The following is a 20,053-nucleotide window of genomic DNA, read 5'->3' on the forward strand; positions in this document are numbered from 1 at the left end:
GATACTTGGCACAATATATCCTGCTTTTAGAAGACAAATTTGCATTTTAGCAGGAGCGGCTAGTATGACAGAATAATTTAGGTGCAACAGAATTTTGGGTGAAATCCAATTGCTACAGCAAAGGTACTATTAGTAATGTGCTTAAATCAATATCATTTATCTTTAACTTTCTAAGCACAACTAGTTTACAGACCTTGGGAAGAAACAGCAGTAATTGGTAAGCAGTGCGAAGTCTGCTATTTTCTCTCTTTATCTGTTGTTCTTATTAGCTCCAATAAGAATACTGCACATTAATTTCTTGTTCATTGAGAGGATAACAGACCTTTTTGTATTCTTAGCTTTTAAATTTGTCACATAACACTTTCTCTCCCCTTTAATATAACATTCCAGGTGTTCTCCTTCACTATGTTTCACCCTTGGATTTCTTTTTTCTTGTTGTCACGCAGCACTGTAGCAGAACCCTACTGTGGAAGTAACTGTTCCCAAATCGTGACTCAAACCAGGTTTTGGTAGCAAGTGTGACTTGGAAATCCAGACTTGGAAAGCGATTGCAGGGATCAAAAAGAAGGTAAGTTAAAACCACAGCACTGCTGCCTTTACCATCCTCTCTCACTGGAGCCTGTGGGAAACCTTCATAAACTGCTTTCTTTCAAGAAGAAATGTTGTATTTCAATCTCAACAACATATGCATTTTTGTTCCTCAAAATATGATTTCAAAGCCTCCTCTTATCATAATGAACCAGCACCATTAGGAGTTGGGATTATATGTTGATAAAAATGTTACCTTCTTTTAACAGTAGCTAGTAAGTATTGTCATTTTGGTCTACACTGTCATTTACTTCAGTGGGGTTCCTTTGTGCTTGTGATGGCATGATACTACAATAGCACTCCTCCTGGATTTCCAAGCAAAAGAACCAATGGGGATGTGTGAAACTAAAAAATCTATCTATATTTTCAGATATACTAACCGGACAGACTTCTAAGGAAGAGAATTTCTATTTGTGCATTATTTATCCACTCTTTACCACCTACGCTTACCTGTAACCTGCAAAGTCATTATTACCTATTGTATCTATCACAGTAGCGCCAACAGGCCCTGACTGATCTTGTCTAGTTGCGCCATCACAGAATGCAAGAGTTGGCGGCCCAAAGCATGGCAATGCTATTACGTACTGTACCTTGGAAACCTCATTCTCTTCTCACTTCGAGAAATCTTCACTGTGCACTTAAGTAGTGTAGGGATCTTCAGTATGTCTCTCTGCTGTTGCCAAACCCAATAATGGGAAAGCACGGTGAAGTGCATTTATTGAGTGTTATTCATTTCAGCAGTGAAACATAACTCTTCAATATTTTGCTTAGCCTAAACTTTATATGGAAGGAACGAAAGTCATGAGCAGAGCTGGCCAGAAACTTCCAGGGGTTTTTTGCAGTAAGAAAAATACTTATATTAGTAAACCAAAGCATTCTGCCCCGTGTAGTGCTGTTATTTAAGTTGCACTGGAGTCTACAATGCATGAGGTTTATTTTGCTCCCTTCAAGGCAAATGGAACCTATGGAAAAACAACTTCTTATCCCCTAAACTCACCAGCCAGAAACTCTTCCTGCATTGCTGTTGGGTGGGAGTGCTGTGTCCATTACCACATATCCATTCCTCTCATTCTATTACATTCCCCTTGACAAACCACGTTTCAATTTGAAAGGAATAAAACGTGGGTTTAATCATCTGACTTTTGTAGATGATGTTCTTTGTTCAGCTTGTAGAGGAGCAAAGCCTGTGTAGTGTTGTTGGTAGACATGCCACTTAAGATCAGCAAACTCAGGAATTGAACAGAGCACTGATATCAGAATCCTGATGCAGTTATCTGAGCAGTTACTTTGTCTCCTCAATCACTTGTCATTCTAGGACAATATTTGTATTGCGTGATGATTTAGCAACATATGATCTTGGAGAACAGTGATTTCCCCTTACCAGACTATTAGACCACCCACTGATGGCCCTACATAGGATTCAGGAAGTTCTTCCAGTCTTTGATGTCCAACATTGTTTTTACGATGTTGTTCCAATCAATTGCCTTGCCTTTCTTGAAGAGTGGCCACTGGGGATGTGTGGTTTATGCTGCAGTAAACTTGCTGAAACTGCAGTGCAAAGGAACATGCTTGTGAGCAGTTCAGCTGGACTGAGACTGTCTGCAAACAGGATGGCATAGTAATCACTAAAGGCTTGTTTGGGTTATTCCCGAAGACCAATTTGAAGGGAACTTCTTTGCCGCAGCCTTTATGGAAATCTGTAGGGAGCAAGAACCCAGAGGATTATGGGTGAAACTAGTCTTTTTGTAAATGCTGTAAACAGAGAACTGTGTATAAGGAGTATCTGGGGAGAGCTTCAGTCATGGTCAGCTTGCATAGCTGGTGATGAGAAGAAACCATTAATTTTCTAGGTGGGATAGGTCAGCTCCCATATTACTGCGAAGCATGCAGTGCCAGGGTTGGACATGAGAGGTTCACATTAGCAGCCATATCACAGTATGTCCCAAAAGCTTCATTGGCATCCTGTCTTTCAGTCAAAATCTCAATACATTATATGCAATAAGTTTTCTCTTTTTGATAAGCCAGCAGTTTCAAGCTAGCAGCTGGTGCAGTCACTTTGTGGGCTGAGAAGTTGACTGAACCTTATCTTTACAAGGTAGTGAAATAATGACAGCTCTTGATTTCCTGTGTTGTACACTGAACTCTGTACTTGCCGCCGTTTTGGATCATGCAGGCCCCAGGGATTTGGAAGATTGTGAAGTACCTGATTTTAAGCATTGTGGTTTCTTGCAAATGCAAGGAGACACATGGGAAAAAGATCTATTGTCGATTTTTAGTAAATGTAGGAGGGCTTCTGATGTAATCTTGGAAACATTCATGTGCCCAGGTAATCACCAGAAATATGTTTTGGCCGTGTTTTTTCCTTGGCAATGCTTACTATTTCTCGTTCTTTTTCTCTTGATGCCTTTTGCTATTTACATTTTCTCTTGTTTAGCTGCTAATGTTGCTTTCTTACATGACATGGCTTTGTTGTGTTGCCTCCTCTCTGACACGCAACAGCTTCTTAAGTCACAAATGATTTATTGCTACCATCACACCAAAGACATTGCTAGTGATATTGCATGGTTTGTGTTAGCATATGAAGGGCTGTGTTAGAGCTTTTAAAGGCTTCACCTCTGGAAAACTTCAGTCTCTAACAAATGTAGTTTTGAAAGGAATAAGGTGCCTGACAGACTGATACTGATATTATACAGTCTTGCTTCTTTAGGAGTCATGCTGAAGGGTAACACTGTTGCTTGAGCTTTTGACCTCAAGAGATAAAATTTGGTTTACTTTTGGCTTATTTTCCAGGCTTGTCTAAAATACCTGGTTCAGTCAGCATTCTCCTTATAAACAACAGGGTTCCAGATCAAGTATTGTGCACTTTGCGTGCACAGATCACACAGCAGTCCCATTGATTCCTCCCAGTACAATCCCACTGTGCAGCTACGTAACACTTGCACTGCTTTATAGTTCAATGGAAAATATCAATTGAAGAAGGTGAGCTGATCCAATTTCAGAGACAAAAGCTGCTCTGCTCTGACAGTAAAGATGTGTTTTCTGCAATTACTATCTGCAAACCTCTTTTGTGGAGGAAATAGGAATTGAATTGAAAGAATCCCTGGCATTGTAATGCTATCAAAGCAAAATTGCTTATTATCAATTTGCCATTCATTCTGAAAGTCTTTAAACCAGTTAGAATTATTTTAATTCAGCACAATCATTGCTTCCAAATTACGGACATGTAATCTTGTTTCAGTAACTCATCAGTGGCTCTTTTTTCATTTTCATACATAATTCTATATAAGTGTTCTTTTTCTCAAAGTGATTTAATATTCATTAAAATATCAGAAGCTACAAACATTGATTTCATTTATAGAATAAATAAATGCAAAATTTTACTTAAAGTACTTCATCTGTGTCCTCCAAATATTGTGTAAAAGGACCGTCTCTGAGATGGAGGAAGTGTAGTCTTTCCATCCACTCAAAGCTCCTGATGTTGCCACTTGTAGCAGGTGTCCACCAAATGAAACTCTCCTCTAGGAATTGGACTGAAACCAGCAAGTCAATGCACCTAAGTCATTGAGTTGTGATGTAGCTGTAACATAACAGCATTGTCACCTTCTTTTGTTTAGAGCGCAGTTCAAGCAAACGCCTTTCCTTTTTTTAATTAATGCTCTATTGTTCTGACCTTTGCTTGATGAACAATACTTTTTCCTCCTTGTTTTTTCTCTATCTTGCCATACTAAAGACAGATTTATAAGGCTGATTGCATTGGCAATGAGGTATGTAAAGTTCCACATTTTGCATTCAGTCCAGACTTGACTATAACTAAAAATATTTTCATTTTAAATTAGAAAGGTTTGTATTCTCAGGCTTGCTTTTGGCTCTTGTAGACCCCATCCAATTTGCTACATGTGAGGAAAACTGTAATGGGAGATGGAGTCTAATGATGGAATTGGTTTTTTGGGGATGAATTCAAAACAGTATTCTCTCTTAACTTTATATGCCAGTGGGTGTTTAATTGAGATTTTTGTAATTTGGTTTGTGATCTGATGACACAGAGAACTTCCCCTTTCACTTCCATGAAAGTAGTTACTACTTCTAAGCAGATTATGTGTTTTGATTCTTTTTGTTGTGGTTGCTGTTGTTTTTTTGTTCATTCTCTGCATAAACAAAGCAATCTAGCCTTGATCTCAGATACATCTGATATCTTTAGTGCAGGCAGAGAATGCTGCCAATAATGTGCATTGAAGGCTAAGTAAGCCTGTAGATAATAAAACCTGCCTCTTTTTTCAAAATTTGAATTAGACCTTTATAGCTCCAAATACTTTCTTTTGCTCAGTCTCAGACACCTGCCTGGGAATACTCTCCAGAACAGTGTATCTCTAGTTACAAAGCCTATGTCCCATGAAAGAGGTGTCTCATATATCAGAATCCAGCCCAAGAGTTCTCTGTTTCAGAAACCTGCAGGCTGGCTTTAAACAAGTTACATCTTTGGACTGGGAGAACATTTTAGGACACCTGTCATCTGCTATATCCTCCTGCCATCAAAAACTTACAAGTTCTTATACTTCTGTTCAATGCATGCATATATAAAAAGCTTTTAACTTTGGCTGATTAAATCTTCTGCACTAATACAAAGCAGATTTTAAACATGTGAATGTACAATTGTAACAAAGTTGCTGCTCTTTTTATTTTACTTTAAAATGTCTCTGAAAAAAAACACATTAAGAAGTTATAAGATGTTTGTATGCCACCTTCTCCTTTTTCCCTTACATTGTAGCAATGACGATGGCATTTATTTTAAAGAATATAAGATTAATGGTAAATCCAGCTAACTCAAGGGCCTCCTTGTCTCTCAGTCCCTGTTCCCCTCTTTTCGTTCCCTCTTACATCTTTTACTGTTCTTGGTGTCTGTCTTTTTCAGGGTTAATTTGTACTCTCAGAAACTCATGGAATAAGCTGCTGGCTGCAACAGCTCATGTTAAGCAGCAAAGATGGTGTGGGAACAATTACTGAGGGCTAGCTTGGAAGTGGCCTTGCTTTCCTAGCTTTCTGATGACTGTCACTGGGGCAGTTGCTTTAGAGGCTCATTCCAGTTTTTTGCTAGCTGTTCTACAACCACTCAGCAAGTGAAATTGAGATGGTATCACTTACAATGCACAATGACCAAAATCCGAGAAAGCATTGCTTTATATTCACAATATTGCTAAAATTCTAGAATGAGAGTTCATTGTCTCGCTCCCCTCTTCTCTCTCCTGCCCTTTAAATTTTGTTGTTATATGCCATTCTGCACCAGAAAGTGTTAAAATCAGGGTAGTCTAATCTGGTCTGCTCTAAAAAAAAGGTGAAAAGGGATTAGGGATGGAGATTTATTCTCAGCCTCTATTAATTTCTCAGGCTGTTTACTTGAATTTTCCTCTCTCTCTCTCTCTCTCTTTGTTTTTTAACAACTTTTTCTTCTTCTTTCTTGGCTCTGGGTGAGGACAAGGCGGAGCAGGGACTTGCTGAACACAAGCTGCTGGTGGAACCCTGCGGAGCGGGTTGCTGCCAGGGGCAGGAAATGGAACACGTGCCTTCCACCAAGGCAAAATTCTTTTTCTAATCAGATCAGCAGTCATGCAGGGAGAAGTGGCACTGACAAAATGTCAAGAACTCAATCCTCACATGCACATGGGTTCCAACTGCAACTATGGATGGAATTCTGGCAGAGAGGAAATGGCCATGGCCAAAATTGGTTGTACATCATGATTACAGCTGGAAGGAACAGTTCATTTAACCCAAATAGTGGGAAGTCTTTACATTGTAAATACCTGACCCAAGTTTCCTAATGGAAAATTAAAGTGAACTTAATTATCAGCTTCAGCTTGTTGTGTTTCTTGTCAGGCTGTATTAGTGCTCTGAGCAATACCTATTCTGCGAAGCTTTGGCTCAGAGGCTGCTGAGTTTCAAATAAATCAACTGTACTCATTTATACGTTTTCACATTATTACTTTATCAACTAAATGTATGCATATATATTCTATATTTTCGCCAAGTTTGAAGTAATGGTTTCCCCTATTTTTAACTATAACTTTCATCTTGGGGCTTAGCAGTAGAGTGCACTACATTCTAGTGCAGAGAGAAAAGCCGAGATGCCCTTGTAGCTGTCTTTGGTATTCATCACATGCAGCTCTGGCTGCTGCCGTGCTGCAGCACTGTAGTCTTCTTCCTTCTGCACAGAACATAAAACAGTCTATTTCCTGGATTCCACAGTTTATATGTTTTACATAGAAGATGAAAGCTACTGGAATTTCTCCTAAATTAGCTCCCTGAAATGGAAAGGACTGGGAATATGTTTCTATCTCTTCAGGCCATAAAAATTCTGGGATAAGAATTTCATAGCAAAAGCAATACAATATCACAGTGCTGTGGACCCTTGATGCATAATTTTAGGTGCAAAGCTCAGAGTAAATATAAGAGCACAGAAACAGCTAAAAAATACCCAAACATTTAAAGAGTTAACTTCATAGTAGAACTGTCATTTGATTAACTTTGATACTTTAGCATTTAACTTCTATTAGCAAAATACTAATATTTCAACCACATAAGTTATAAGAAAAATCTCTAAGGAAGAAAATGTGTTTTAAAAATGTAACTTTGAAGTTTAGGAGTAAATAATGATTAAAGATATGAAGAGTTATGAAGTCTTGCCCATACAGAGAAGCAAGGGAATGATTAAGTCTGTTAAACAGGAGTAGTTGAAGTGATATGAACAAGATATATCTATTTATGAAGAAATGTGAACTGAATATTACTGAGAATGCTTCTGATTTTCTTTAATGTGTTCGAACTAGCGATGTGTAAATGGAAAATAAAGTACATCTTGTTAAATTAACTTGTGGAACTCACTGCTGCAAGATATTGTTCAAGGCAGAACATAGTAATAGTTTGTAAAACGCAAAATCATTTTTATCAGTGAACAGTCATACAATAGGTGAGACGAAGAGCTTGAGATCTATCTGTGACAAATGATATGCTGATTATGGTTGAATTTGTTGTTTGACAGACTATTTTACAATTGACCATAGTATTGTTACCTGTATCACCCTGATATAAACCGTACTGCTGCTGTCACAGAGAGGGCACCATGCCACCTGGTTGAAAGGAATTTTCACGAACAGCTTCTTTTCCTGAGGTATGTAATGCGTGCGTGTCAGGTGAAAACAGCTACTTGTCTTGAGATTTCAGAACGTCTTTGGAGGCCTTTAACATTGGCAAATACAGCTTTTAGAATTTTCTTTCAGGAGCAAAACAAGCCTTTTTTTTCTATGTTTTAAGACTTAAGATATCACTATTTAGCATTTGTTATTTGATACTCATAATCCTAATAGGTGCTAGCAAACATGGGTGTGAATAGCAAGTATAAAACTTTGCATTTCTCTTCAGACCAAGCACAATCTTAATTAAATCTATAAAAGCATGGAAATTCTGGATTAAAGCTGGGAGTCCTTTCCAGTGCATCCTAAAGCTTCAGGCATGAGAAAAGACTGCTGGAATAGCTAGCTGTATACTTGACAGAAGGGATCCTATCCATGGGCTCTAATAGTTGGAGATCAATTTGATAGCTGACTACTTCCAGCATTAGTGAAGGCTAACTCTGAACCTTGTGTAGTTTGCTGATCGTATCAGCGCCCCAGCCATTGAGAATACATCACAGTGACAGCACATATTATTACCCTTTTTCTAAAATATATCCATGACAATTAACTGTCTACCTCTTAATAGCTCTGTTTTGCATTACTGTGGAGAATGAACTCACTGAGGAAGCAGGGGCACTGAAAGAGTCATACAATGGTATGTTCTGATCTATTGAAACATAACATGTACGGTATACATAATTGTATTGATCTGCTGCTGCTAAAAGCACTATATTAAAGTACACTGCTACAGTACTTTAGTCCTGACTACCTCCTCAGTACCCAGAGTGGCTCCATGGACTACTGTAGAGATGGCCTGAAGGAGAATCCTGACTTGGTGATGGAGGATCTTTTTCATATGTATGACCTTTAACATCAACTTACCTGTTAAATCTTTTTTTTTAATGCTGTGAAGATTTTGGGGTCTGACACTTGCAAATATATGTTATCTAATATGTTTTTTTAATATATAGTCAAGCCACATACCTGATATCTGATGGCTTGGTGTATGCCCATTAGTTTTGGAATGAGTTATTTTTATTATTCGCTTTCCTTCTTCTATCTCCAGGCAGAATAAATCTAAATTCAAATTTTAAAGAGGCGGAGGGGGCAGGCAAGAGAAAGAGAGGCTAGCAGTCAGCTCAGCATGCCAAGGTTCATCCCAAAGCAATTTTTACAGCTGCATTTTAAATTCATTTAAAAAAAAAAAGAAGGGGGGCAGGGGGAGCCTATAATAGAGATTTGTACCATTCCCTAACAATAGCAGAGCAGCTGGGTACTGCTAGAATATCAGAGGTTGCTGAGCATTGCAGTTTGAATGAAACTGTCTGCCCAACTTTAAAGATTTCAAGTGTAGACCCTCTCTCACTGAAAAAAGAAAAAAAAAAAAGCGCCTTATTGATCCATTTAGCTGGTAACAGATATGTATCAAACCAAAAAGTATATTCTCTAGCATTCAAGTTAGAGAAATGTCAAGAGCTGCAATTGATCTGGAGTTCACTGCAAAGCCTCATGGCCATATGGTGTTGGAGTAGTGAATTCTGCAAAAAGTAATGACATTCCATAGAGAGATTTTTATCACGTTTTCTGTGAGAAACCACATTTATACGGTAACCTGCTTGAATGATGGGTGTTACAGCATGCGACACTGGTAAGAGCAGAACTGGGCGGAATTCCCTAGTTTTTTGAGAAGGCATGAAAGAATTGTATTAGTTCTCGTATAGGATTTGGCCTGTTGGATTTGCTCACTTTTTCCATACTTTTCTACATAGCACTAGTTATCTTCAATTATATGCTGTCCTGCTTTGTGATGCTTTTATAAGAAGAATAACAATGGCAGTGAGCAGCTTGCTCTATGAAATCTGTTAACTGTGCTTTAACAAATGGTTATTGGCTTATCCTTCATCCTGGGGAATGAAGTAGATCACCCTTACCTCACAGCTGCCCATGCTGACATCCCCTAATCCCCTGAGGAACCTGCCTGCATGTCTGCATCTATCCAGAAAAGAATGACGGCCAATTCTGCGTATACTAAAATGAAATATGGAGCTGCCTTTGACTTGAAGCTCAGCCAGCGTGGCTGAGTCCTGTGCAACTCCTGCTGAAAGGGATTGCACAGCCAGCGCAGACCTGAGCAGTGGCAGGACTAAAATCCTTTTGCAGTAGAATTACTATTTGCAGAGCCCATCGAATGAGGCAGGCTGCAAAACATCTCGGGAATTTCACAGGCTGGATATTATTGATAGCAATGTAAGGACTGTACTGTGGTAGCATATTTGTCAATTTATTAAGACAGGCACCTTAACATCCAGTACTGCAGAGCCAAATTTTTAAGTATGGCCTTTGCCAGCCAAAAAGCAAAACTCATCTCTGCACCACACCTGTATCCAGGATTAAAAAAATGGGAGTTTTATAAAAATGTATTTTAAAAAATTTAAAATAAAGATACCAATAGTTAGAATTAAAGTCTAATCCACAAATACAGGTCAGTTTTCATGTGCTCTGAATTATTCAAAATGAAATGCTCCCAGAAGTATATTTTATGTAATAATGCCAGCAAAAAGTTGGCTATTTTTACCTTCAAAGAATCAAAAAAATATAAATGTAGTGTGTTTTCAAGGTCAGATTGTATTTGCATGAAATTGATTTTATTTATAAAAAATAGGTCAAGAGTCATATGTGCTCAAGATAACCATTTGTAGAAAAGCTCTTACTGTTCTGGACTAAAAAAGAAAAAAACCCATACAGTCATTCTCTGTGATACCATGACACAAAAGTGTTGAAAAAGCTCCAGACAAGGTAAGGAGGTAAGAACAAGGTATGAAAAATAGACATAGCAAATGTCATGGAGTAGATGTCACTCTTGCCTCTGTGACTGCAGAAGCATGGCTGCTGCAGGAGCAGTGAAGGCATGCATGAAACTCGTATTCTCTCCTGAGAGAACAAGGCAGATGGAGTCTGCTGTTTCTTCGGTGGTCCCTGTCATTTGACCAAATTGATCCAACCAATGTCATAGGACAGCATGAACTTTGTGGCCAGGGCTGCAGGACAGGGCAGGCGGAAAAGAAGATATGAGGTAGCACAAAGCTATCCTATTTTTTTAACTTATTCAACCTGTATATCAACATGGAAAAAACTCAAGATATATATTTATGATGTGTAATGAGAAGATAAACTGACAGTCTATTAACACGTAATCTTTTGTGAACTGTGATTATATGCCAGTATGAAATAGATCAGTCACAGGAGCTTCAAAGCTAGATTTTCGGTTGCTCATGTATCTGATGGGATTTTGCAAACACTAAGTAAACCAGCAGTAGGAAGGGAAAAACCCTTAAGTATTTTTTGCATTGTACACATTTGTGAATTTTGCTTTTGCCTTTGATGTTTTGCTTCTGGATGATGCAGTCCTGTATTTGACAAAATGCTGGTAGGCATATAATTAACATTTTAATGAGATAAATGCCTATGTGAAAAAGTTCTGCTTGGTAACAGTGGAGGAAAGATGGTGGATTTGATAAGCAGGTGTCCACCAAAGAATTTCTCAATATCATTGTTCCCAACATAACATACTTCAAGTTTAGCTGAGTACAAGAAAACATCAGCATATGTGAGCCTACAGGATTTGTCCAAAGGGTCTCGTCATGTCTGAATCATTGAGGCAAATGTTTTTGGCACAGAGTGCCCGTTTTGTTCCTCTGCCTGCTTATGGAATGATAGCAACCTGGGAACGATGTGAGCTTGTCCTGGCCTCATCCCATTCCCACCCCTTTGGCATCCTATTTCAAAAATGGTAAAACCATTTTGCTGCCTGAGGAAAAGGCTGCATTTAGTGACATGTGACATTACATTTAGTTTTAACGTGATGAATACACAGTAAATACCTATGCATTCTCAGGCTGAGGAAACTCTGCATTGTTCTAAAATAAATGGAGGAAACAATTCAAAATGTTTATTAGTGTATATATATTTGTACCTGCAATAGATACATGCAAAACCAGTTAATGCTAACGTACGCAGGGAAGGGAAAATAAAATACCACTGTGTATGTGGACAGAGAGAACTAGAGGGGTTTCTTGAAAGTATCACAAATCTTCTAAAAGATTTTATCTCCACAATGACTTATTTTATCCTTCATTGTTCTTTGATTCCCTCCCTCCTCAGAAGACATTTTTTGGGGAAATGAACAGATCAGATAATTAATAAGACTTGGGAGGATTAAACGTTCTGATACCCCAAAGCAAGAGGAGCTTTCTCATTCTTTCTAATCTTTTGAGGGTAGTAAAGGTCTTCAAAGTCCATAGCTCTGAGCACTTTCAAATCTTACTAGGAGCTGAACGTGTTCATATCGCTGACCCACATTCTCAACTTCAGAGTTTTCAACTTCTTACTAAGATTCCTCCTTCCAGTTAAATGAACAACAAATCTATCTGCAGATTTGTTTTTTTTAATGTATGATTATTTAAGGCACAGCAACAGCTCCAGTTGAATTGTTATGAATGATTGATTCTGTCTTCAGGGGCTCTAATCCATGAAGTATGTGTGGAAGATAAGTAGAAAAATTCAGTCCGAGTATTAGCTATAATTGGATAACTATTCTGACTATATGGTATGTGAATATGTTTCATATAATGACTGTACTAAAATGTGCCCTAATGGCACTGGGCTACCAAATCAGCCTCTAAATAAAATAAGAAACAATTCTTCTTGTCTAAACACAAGAGTGGATGTAGCAAGAGTAATATATTTTACCCTTCTTTCCAAAAGGAGTAGAATGAATGTTAGATATGTGGTCACTCTCACACCTTGCATTGGTGTTGCACTCAGTTTCCTAACAGGCCATCGGTAAAGAAAGATGATATTTCCTTAGCCTTAGTAGAGACAATAACCATTATGTTACATTGGACTTTATGAATGGATCTCTAAAAATTTACAAGTTTTTTGTGACGATCCAAAGGAGCCTATGCAGCAAGAACAGTTTGGTGTGGGTTTGGAGCTCCAGAACTGTTGGTACAGAACTCTTGGCAAGTCCTTCCCCTAAGGTATGTCCTCAGTATGTTCTACATATGTCCACTAAAGAGTTAATTTCCACACCCAAGATTAAGACTAAGCAATGAAAGAAAAATACAGAAGCGTCTGAGGAAAAAAAAAAGACTGCATGAAATCTCAGCTTCTGCAAAGTCTAAGAAAATGAGCTTTGTTTCATGAAAATTTGAGATTATAATGAATAGCGGAGCACTTATTTGCCAGTTGAATGGCTGCTAAATATAGCCATTCCATCAGACGTTTCTCATATTGTGGATCACTCCATAAAAGAACAACCTGCCTTTGCTCTGAAGATGCCTTTATCTTTAAAATTCTATTATTTAAAATATTCTTTTTATTCTTTAAAATAACTGCTAACAGAGCTCACTAGCAGGCCAGGCCAGGCCACATGAAAGTCCCCTCCAAGAAGGCTCTCAGCTTAGACTTCTCTTTACAGCAAATTGTTCTAGCCGTGCTGGTTTCATTCTCTTTCAGCCATGAGTTACTGTAGAATTAGAAAGAAAGGGCTTAGGACTTGAAATTACAAATGTTTGCCCCCTTCCCAAAGTCACCAAGTCTGGTACTAAAGATCAGAGCAAACTTTTGTGATGATTCATGAGATACTACTACCCTGCCGTCTCTCTCAAGCTCCCTGGTTGCCTGATTCCTTATATACATCAATATGGTTTTTTATTGCCATTTAATAATAAATGGTATTTTGTTTGCCTACCTGACACTTTTATTAACTTCACTTTTGTGTGTATGTGCACACGTTTCTCCAGGCATGATTTCTCCTCAACACCCCCCAAATAAAAGTGGGGAGAGGGAGAGAAAGCATAGCTTTATTTGAAGAGAATTTGTCCATAATCTGTTGCAGCTGTAGGGGACCATTCGGCCAATTAAAGAGAACAGGCTTTGGCTCCTTCCCAGATGAGGCGACCACATGTTACACTTGGATTGGTCACCTCAGGGGAACGGTGGGTCACAGGGGCATCTGGTTGTCATTTCCTCTCCGGTCAGCATGAGGCAAGCATACAGGAGCAAGAAGAAAAAAAAAAAGTACATTTTCTTTAGGTCCTGTCTTGTCCTGCAACGTCAAAAGGTCCAGCAGCATCCAGTCAGAGTAGGAGAGTCTCCTACAATGTGGTGCAGTTTGGGATTTGGGAATGAAAACTATACATTTGATTTACTTGGTTTTGAGTTGTCGTTAACTTATTTCTGGCTCTCTGCTACAATAGTGTAAATGTGAAGGTTCTGTTAATGTAAAGGAATTATGGTAGATTTATGCTGGTTTAACTGACTTGAGAATTTCTCTTACAGGTGGGAACTGTGTCCCCTCTACAAGGCAACACTCCCTTCCACTACAGACAAGCAAAAAAGTCAAGAGCTGTTAGGCAATAGAGGTTTGATAGAAATGTAAGAAGACATTGCAATCTTCACTGTCTCAAATGAGTGATGTAATCTCATGCGTAGCAAATAGTGTAGATCATGAATTATGAACAATTTTACTAGCTGATCTGTAGCTTAATTGACTCCCAAACTGCACATACACCTAGGGTTGAAGGGAAATACAGGCTGCCAGGGCCATCACAGTGAGGTTTTCTTAAAAAAAATCAGGAACATCTGGTTTCAACTAAACCCAGGCACTAATAAACTAATACTCATCATGAGGGGGGAAATGCTTCAATGAACTAGCCAGGTCACTGAACTCATTTTCCTCTGAATGTGGCTGGCCCCCAGTTTTCAAACTGTTATGGTTAACATAGACTAGTTATTTAGCTTTGTTAATGAAGTAGTGTTAATGGTGAAAAGGTTTTCTTGATCTGAAACTTTCATCTTTTCAGTACAATGAATTTAGAGTTGTAACATTTCCATTCCAGGGTACTGAGCTTCATAGTAGCTAAGGACTCACAAACAAGTTTCTGAATGGCAGCTGAGTTGATAAATGTGTTTTCTTAGCCAGGGTGAGTGCAGCTGTTGCTGTTAAAGGGGCTGGGAGGCCCACTCAAAATTGTTTGAGAGAAAGAGTGCACATGGAGCAGGTGATGAGCCATGGCAGCCTCCTTGTAAGCCTCAGCCTTGATCAGAGGCTAGAGAGGAAGCAATGGGTTGTTCCCCACGTGGTGGAACACAGCAGATTGTGCCATGACCTAGGGGCACAGACCAGTATCAGACCTGCCGCAAGTTTTGTGGGGAGAGAATTTGAAAGTGAAGGACAAATTAAGTTATGGGTGTGTGCTGCTCAAAGCAGCACGCTTTGGTCAGAAATAGTTTCTCTAGTTCTCTTAAATTTCTTCACAGAGAAGGAAGAAAGACCAAGGTTTAATTTCTCTCTGGCCTTGTTAACTCCTTTCTTGTCTTTCCCCCAATAGAATTTTTTCTTATTTTTCTGGAAGCTGCCCTCATCTGAAGCCTAAAACCCAGGGCCAGCCTGCCATCTCCATAGTGACACAATGCTGCTTCAGCTTCATCCGTCCATACATCCCGCTCCATTATATGATCTAGTTTTGTCACATACTTAATTTTCCAAATTGTGCTGTATATGACACATTTGTCTGAAGAATCCTATGATTTCAGTTATGTTTGCTTTTTGAAAGATTTGCTATTTTATTTATTTTTATTTTACTTAAATATTATTTACTTTATTATTTTATTTAATCAACTATACTGTGTTGCAATCATCAGAGTAGTAAGTCAAAACACTTGCCATGACTTTGATGTCGTCTTCAAATCTGAAGCTCTGTCTAAAGCACTGTTAATAGAGTCTTAAATAATGAAATAAGTGTGTCCTCTGATACAGATTTAATTCTCCAATTACTGCCATTTGTTCACAAAATTGGAGGCCATTTTATAATTGTAGTTAAATATACTTAGTATAGTTTTCTTCCAGTTTGGGAGCAGAGACAGACTAGGAGAACTCAGTATACAGGTGACATCCTTTTTGATACATGGAATTGCAGAATGGTAGAGGTAGGAAGGGATCTCTGGAGATCATCTAGTTCAACCACCTTGCTAAAGCACGATCACGTAGACCAGGTTGCACAGGATCACATCCAGGTGGGTTTTGAATATCTCCAGAGAAGGAGACTCCACAACCTCTCTGGGTAGCCTGTTCCAGTGCTCGGTCACCCTCAAAATGAAAAAGTTTTTGCTCATATTCACTTCCTGTATTCCAGTTTGTGCCCATTGACTCTTGTCCTGTCACTGGGCACCATTGAAAAGAGTCTGGCCCCTTCCTCTAGACATCCACCCTTTAGATATTTATAAGTATTGATAGATCCCCTCTCAGCCTCTCTTCTCCAGGCTAAACAGACCCAGCTCTCTCAGCCTGTCTTCACACGAGAGATGCTTCAGTCCCCTCATCATTGTCGTAGCCCTCCGCTGGACTCTCTCCAGTAGTTCCCTGTCTTTCTTGTACCAGGGAGCCCCGAACTGGACACAGAACTCCAGATGTGGCCTCACCAGGGCAGACTAGAGGGGAAGGATAACCTCCCTTGACCTGCTGGCCATGCTCTTCTGAATGCACCCCAGGACACCATTGGCCTTCTTGGCCACAAGGGCACAATGCTGGCTCGTGGAATGAATCACAGAATGGTTTGGGTTGGAAGGGACCATCTAGTCCCAACCCCCTGCCATGGGCAGGGACACCCTCCACTAGACCACGTTGCCCAAAGCCCCATCCAGCCTGGCCTTGAACACTGCCAGGGAGGGGGCATCCACAGCTTCTCTGGGCAACCTGTTCCAGTGCCTCACCGCCCTCACAGTAAACAATTTCTTCCCAATATCTAATCTAAATCTCCCCTCCCTTCAGCTTAAGGCCATTGCCCCTTGTCCTATCACTCCATGCCCTTGTGAACAGTCCCTCTCCAGCTTTCCCGTAGGCCCCTTCAGGTACTGGAAGGCTGCCATAAATTGTCCCTGGAGCCTTCTCTTCTCCAGGCTGAACAACCCCAATTCTCTCAGCCTGTCCTCATGGGAGAGGTGCTCCAGCTTTGTGGCCCTCCTCTGGACTTGCTCCAACAGGTCCATGTCTGTCTTTGTACTGGGGACCCCAGGGCTGCACGCAGTACTGCAGGTGAGGTCTCAGGAGAGCAGAGTAGAGGGGGAGAATCACCTCCCTCAACCTGCTGGTCATGGTGCTTTTGATGCAGCCCAGGACATGGTTGGCTTTCTGGGCTGCAAGTGCACATTGTTGGCTCATGTTGAGCTTCTTGTCCTCCAATACCTCCAAGTTCTTCTCCTCTGAAAAGGAAATCTGTCCTAATATTAATTTGGCTCTAGAAAATGTAAATGGTTTCTACGAAGATCTGACGATTTATCTCCACAGTGGATTTGGCCCTTGGGTATGTGATCAAAGATGGTAATTGTGCCACTATACTCTGGTATACTTTAACCTATGTCTGAATCCTTTGAAGTTGATGATATGGCTGAGGAGCTAATAAACTGTACCTAGTCAGTTTGGCAGTATAGTCTTGATTAAAACCAAGATGGGATTTCACATAGAACTATGGAACAGGAGTCCATAAATCCATTTAATTTCAAAAAGGAAAAAAGAAAAAACACCACTGAAAAACCAAACCAAAAAAAAAAAACCCTGAAGCTTCCTAGGTAACTATGAGAAGAAATGGCGGACTCAGCATAAGCATTTTATTTATTTTTTTTTCTCTGCACATGCTTTTGATCTAGAGAAGGGATGGAAGTTAGCCCCCAGTATTTCTAAAACATAGTAATTTATGAATGCACTATTTGTCTAGAATGGATGGTATAATAAAAACAAGTGACAAAATACTGATCCTTTGCAAATCAGATTCACATTTTTCTTGCATAGCCTACAATATTCCTACTGTATTTTGTGGTTAGCAATGCCAGTTCCAATGAATTCTCAAATTAGAAAATAAGAGAAAACTGGAGCTAAAACTAAACTCTTTCTGCTTTAAGGTAAGGACTTCTGAATCTTTAAAGTTTAGCATGATTTATAGATGCCTTTAATCCATTTTCAATTTAACAATATTGTCAAAATAAATGGCAGATAATAAATAATTGTAGGACATGTGTTTTAATTTTCCAGATACTGCATTTGTTATATCTCAAATACTGTCCCTGAAGTCCAGATAGCTGCTTTTCAATCTCTTTACTGCTTAATATCAGAACCGAAGATAAACAAACTATGGTCTTTTAGCCTGTAGAGTTTGACTGGCATAATGTTAAACTAACATACTTTTACCCTAAGAAAACATAAAGGCAGCTTTTTCCAAGGTGGAAGGAAAACTGCAGGGCTTTTTGGATAAGGTCATGTTCATCCCCCTTTCCTTCTTTTTAGAAAACCTGATTTGTAACATCTTCCAGAAGCATGGAGAAATGGCATTTTTGCTTTGCGTTATTAAAGAACTGCATAGTTTGACTCAGATTAAATATAAACACTTCTAAACATGACTGGCAGAAGTAGGAAAATTTGAAGCCACTGGAGTGAAGGTAGCTTGCATGTGGAGGACTCGAGGTTTTGTCTGTGTAGATTAATCATGTAGAGAACAGTTGACTCATCTTCTGTCTGCTTTTTATTGCCTTAGATTAGGTGAGTGTTATATCATGCAAACTGAAGCATTTGTTACCTGTCTTTCAAAGTTCAAGTAAGGCCCAGTTATGAAATTTGTCACAAAAATGTCTTCAGCTTTTATGAAAATAGACTTGAACTCCTAAAATTAACTTTCCTCTTAAATTTCTCTTGAGAGCAGCAATGTGGTGCTAAAATCCCTGCTGAAATCAGCATCTGCCAGGGTTACCCCTTCAGGTCCTTACCCCACACTTATTTATATACATGAATTTAACTTTTTGTAGGGAAAACCTTCTGTTGAAAATTAATATGTTTGTACAATTGCCATAGACATGTTTATAGGATGTTAGACTCCTGTGCATAAGATTACAATTTAGCCATATGGAAATTGTGTTAGAGTAAAATAAAAATATTCTGAAAAAGTTATAGTGCCGCTATAGTCATTGTGAATAATTCTGTGGAATTTATGAGAGAATTATTCTACAACTTACATGTAAACAAAGGAAACAATATTATTGCTACAGTAGTTCTATGATTTTAGGAAAATGTCTGCATCCATCAATACGCAATAAAATACAGTTCTTGGTCCAATTGATCACATCTCTCTCAATTAAAATCCCTGATCCAATACCTCAGGAGGTAATTATGACCTAACTCTAAATTTCCAGCCTAGTGCCTGGCTCGATGGTGGGCCAGACTGGGACCTGGGTAATGGCAAACCCTGAGGAGGAAAGCTTGTTTCGGCACGTTCTGTTTAGGTTCGTCTCAATGTCTAAGACAGGAAGCCCTAAGACAGGAAAGTAAATATGTGGGATGTGTTTGTTTTCTTTTCAGGCACTAAATACATGGAAACAAGGAAAATGAACTAACAAAAACTGAACAAAGTTACCATGAGGCTCTGTTGACAAAACTGCCAGGCAGTCCAGGAAAGTGAAATTGATTTTGTGATCCCGAGTGCTGTTGTCCTCATTTTGAAGAAAAATAAGTTCTCTCTTGTATTAATATTATTGATTCAGTAAGTAATATGTTGTGATATTTTATCCCATAAAACTACAAACTGTGATGGAAGTTTGCAATATGGCTGAAAGCTGATTCATTTCAAATATGTATCTTAAGCTTGTTTAAGTAGATGAACAAATGAGAAATCTGTAACACGGGTGTAATATTTACAGTTTGTGTGCACAAGAGCTGTAGTGAGCATGCAGTGTTTGTTTGGAGAAGTGCTACTGGGTTTCAGAACTGGCCCCCAGGTCAGTGTCAACACTTCACAACCATGGATAGAAAAATGTTTCAGGAATTTTCTACCCAGGACTGTGAATCAGGTTTTCCCGTATTTGCCTGAGAGTTGATAGATGTAACCCAGTAAAACAAAGATGTCACTCTTGTCATGCTTTTCATGGTTTATACTTGAAATGTAATGGCAATAACTTTCCAACATCTCTGTTTGTTACTGTCTCTGCAAAGTAAGGTGCATCCCTTTTCCCTACAATACACATGAAAATGCATAAGTAGTCCTAAACTCACAAGTATTAACTTGGTTCAGCAACAAAGCCTCCCAGTCTTTTTTAATATCATTATCTCTGTTTTCTTTTAAGTGGTTTTGACATGAGATAGAAGAGGAGTGCTGATATTAAAGATATCTCTAATGAGTTGTGCATGGAAGTAATGGGGGTTTTGTCTTTGTTTTATGGATTTTAAAAACTGAGATGAAAAGGAACGCTTAAGGGTA

General features: G+C 39.0%; 1 long non-coding RNA gene across 1 annotated transcript in view; it reads left to right on the forward strand.

The window, feature by feature from the left end:
- Positions 1 to 20,053, forward strand: part of LOC142602991 (uncharacterized) — a 233,847-nt gene that overhangs the window by 3,834 nt on the left and 209,960 nt on the right. Inside the window, exons 2-5 of the long non-coding RNA XR_012836860.1 lie at positions 7,619 to 7,747; positions 8,338 to 8,406; positions 14,094 to 14,189; positions 19,159 to 19,339. This is a non-coding gene — a long non-coding RNA (uncharacterized LOC142602991). The remainder of the gene's footprint in view (positions 1 to 7,618; positions 7,748 to 8,337; positions 8,407 to 14,093; positions 14,190 to 19,158; positions 19,340 to 20,053) is intronic.

This window comes from Balearica regulorum, chromosome 9 (genome assembly GCF_011004875.1).
Source record: "Balearica regulorum gibbericeps isolate bBalReg1 chromosome 9, bBalReg1.pri, whole genome shotgun sequence".
NCBI classification, from domain to species: Eukaryota; Metazoa; Chordata; class Aves; order Gruiformes; family Gruidae; genus Balearica; species Balearica regulorum.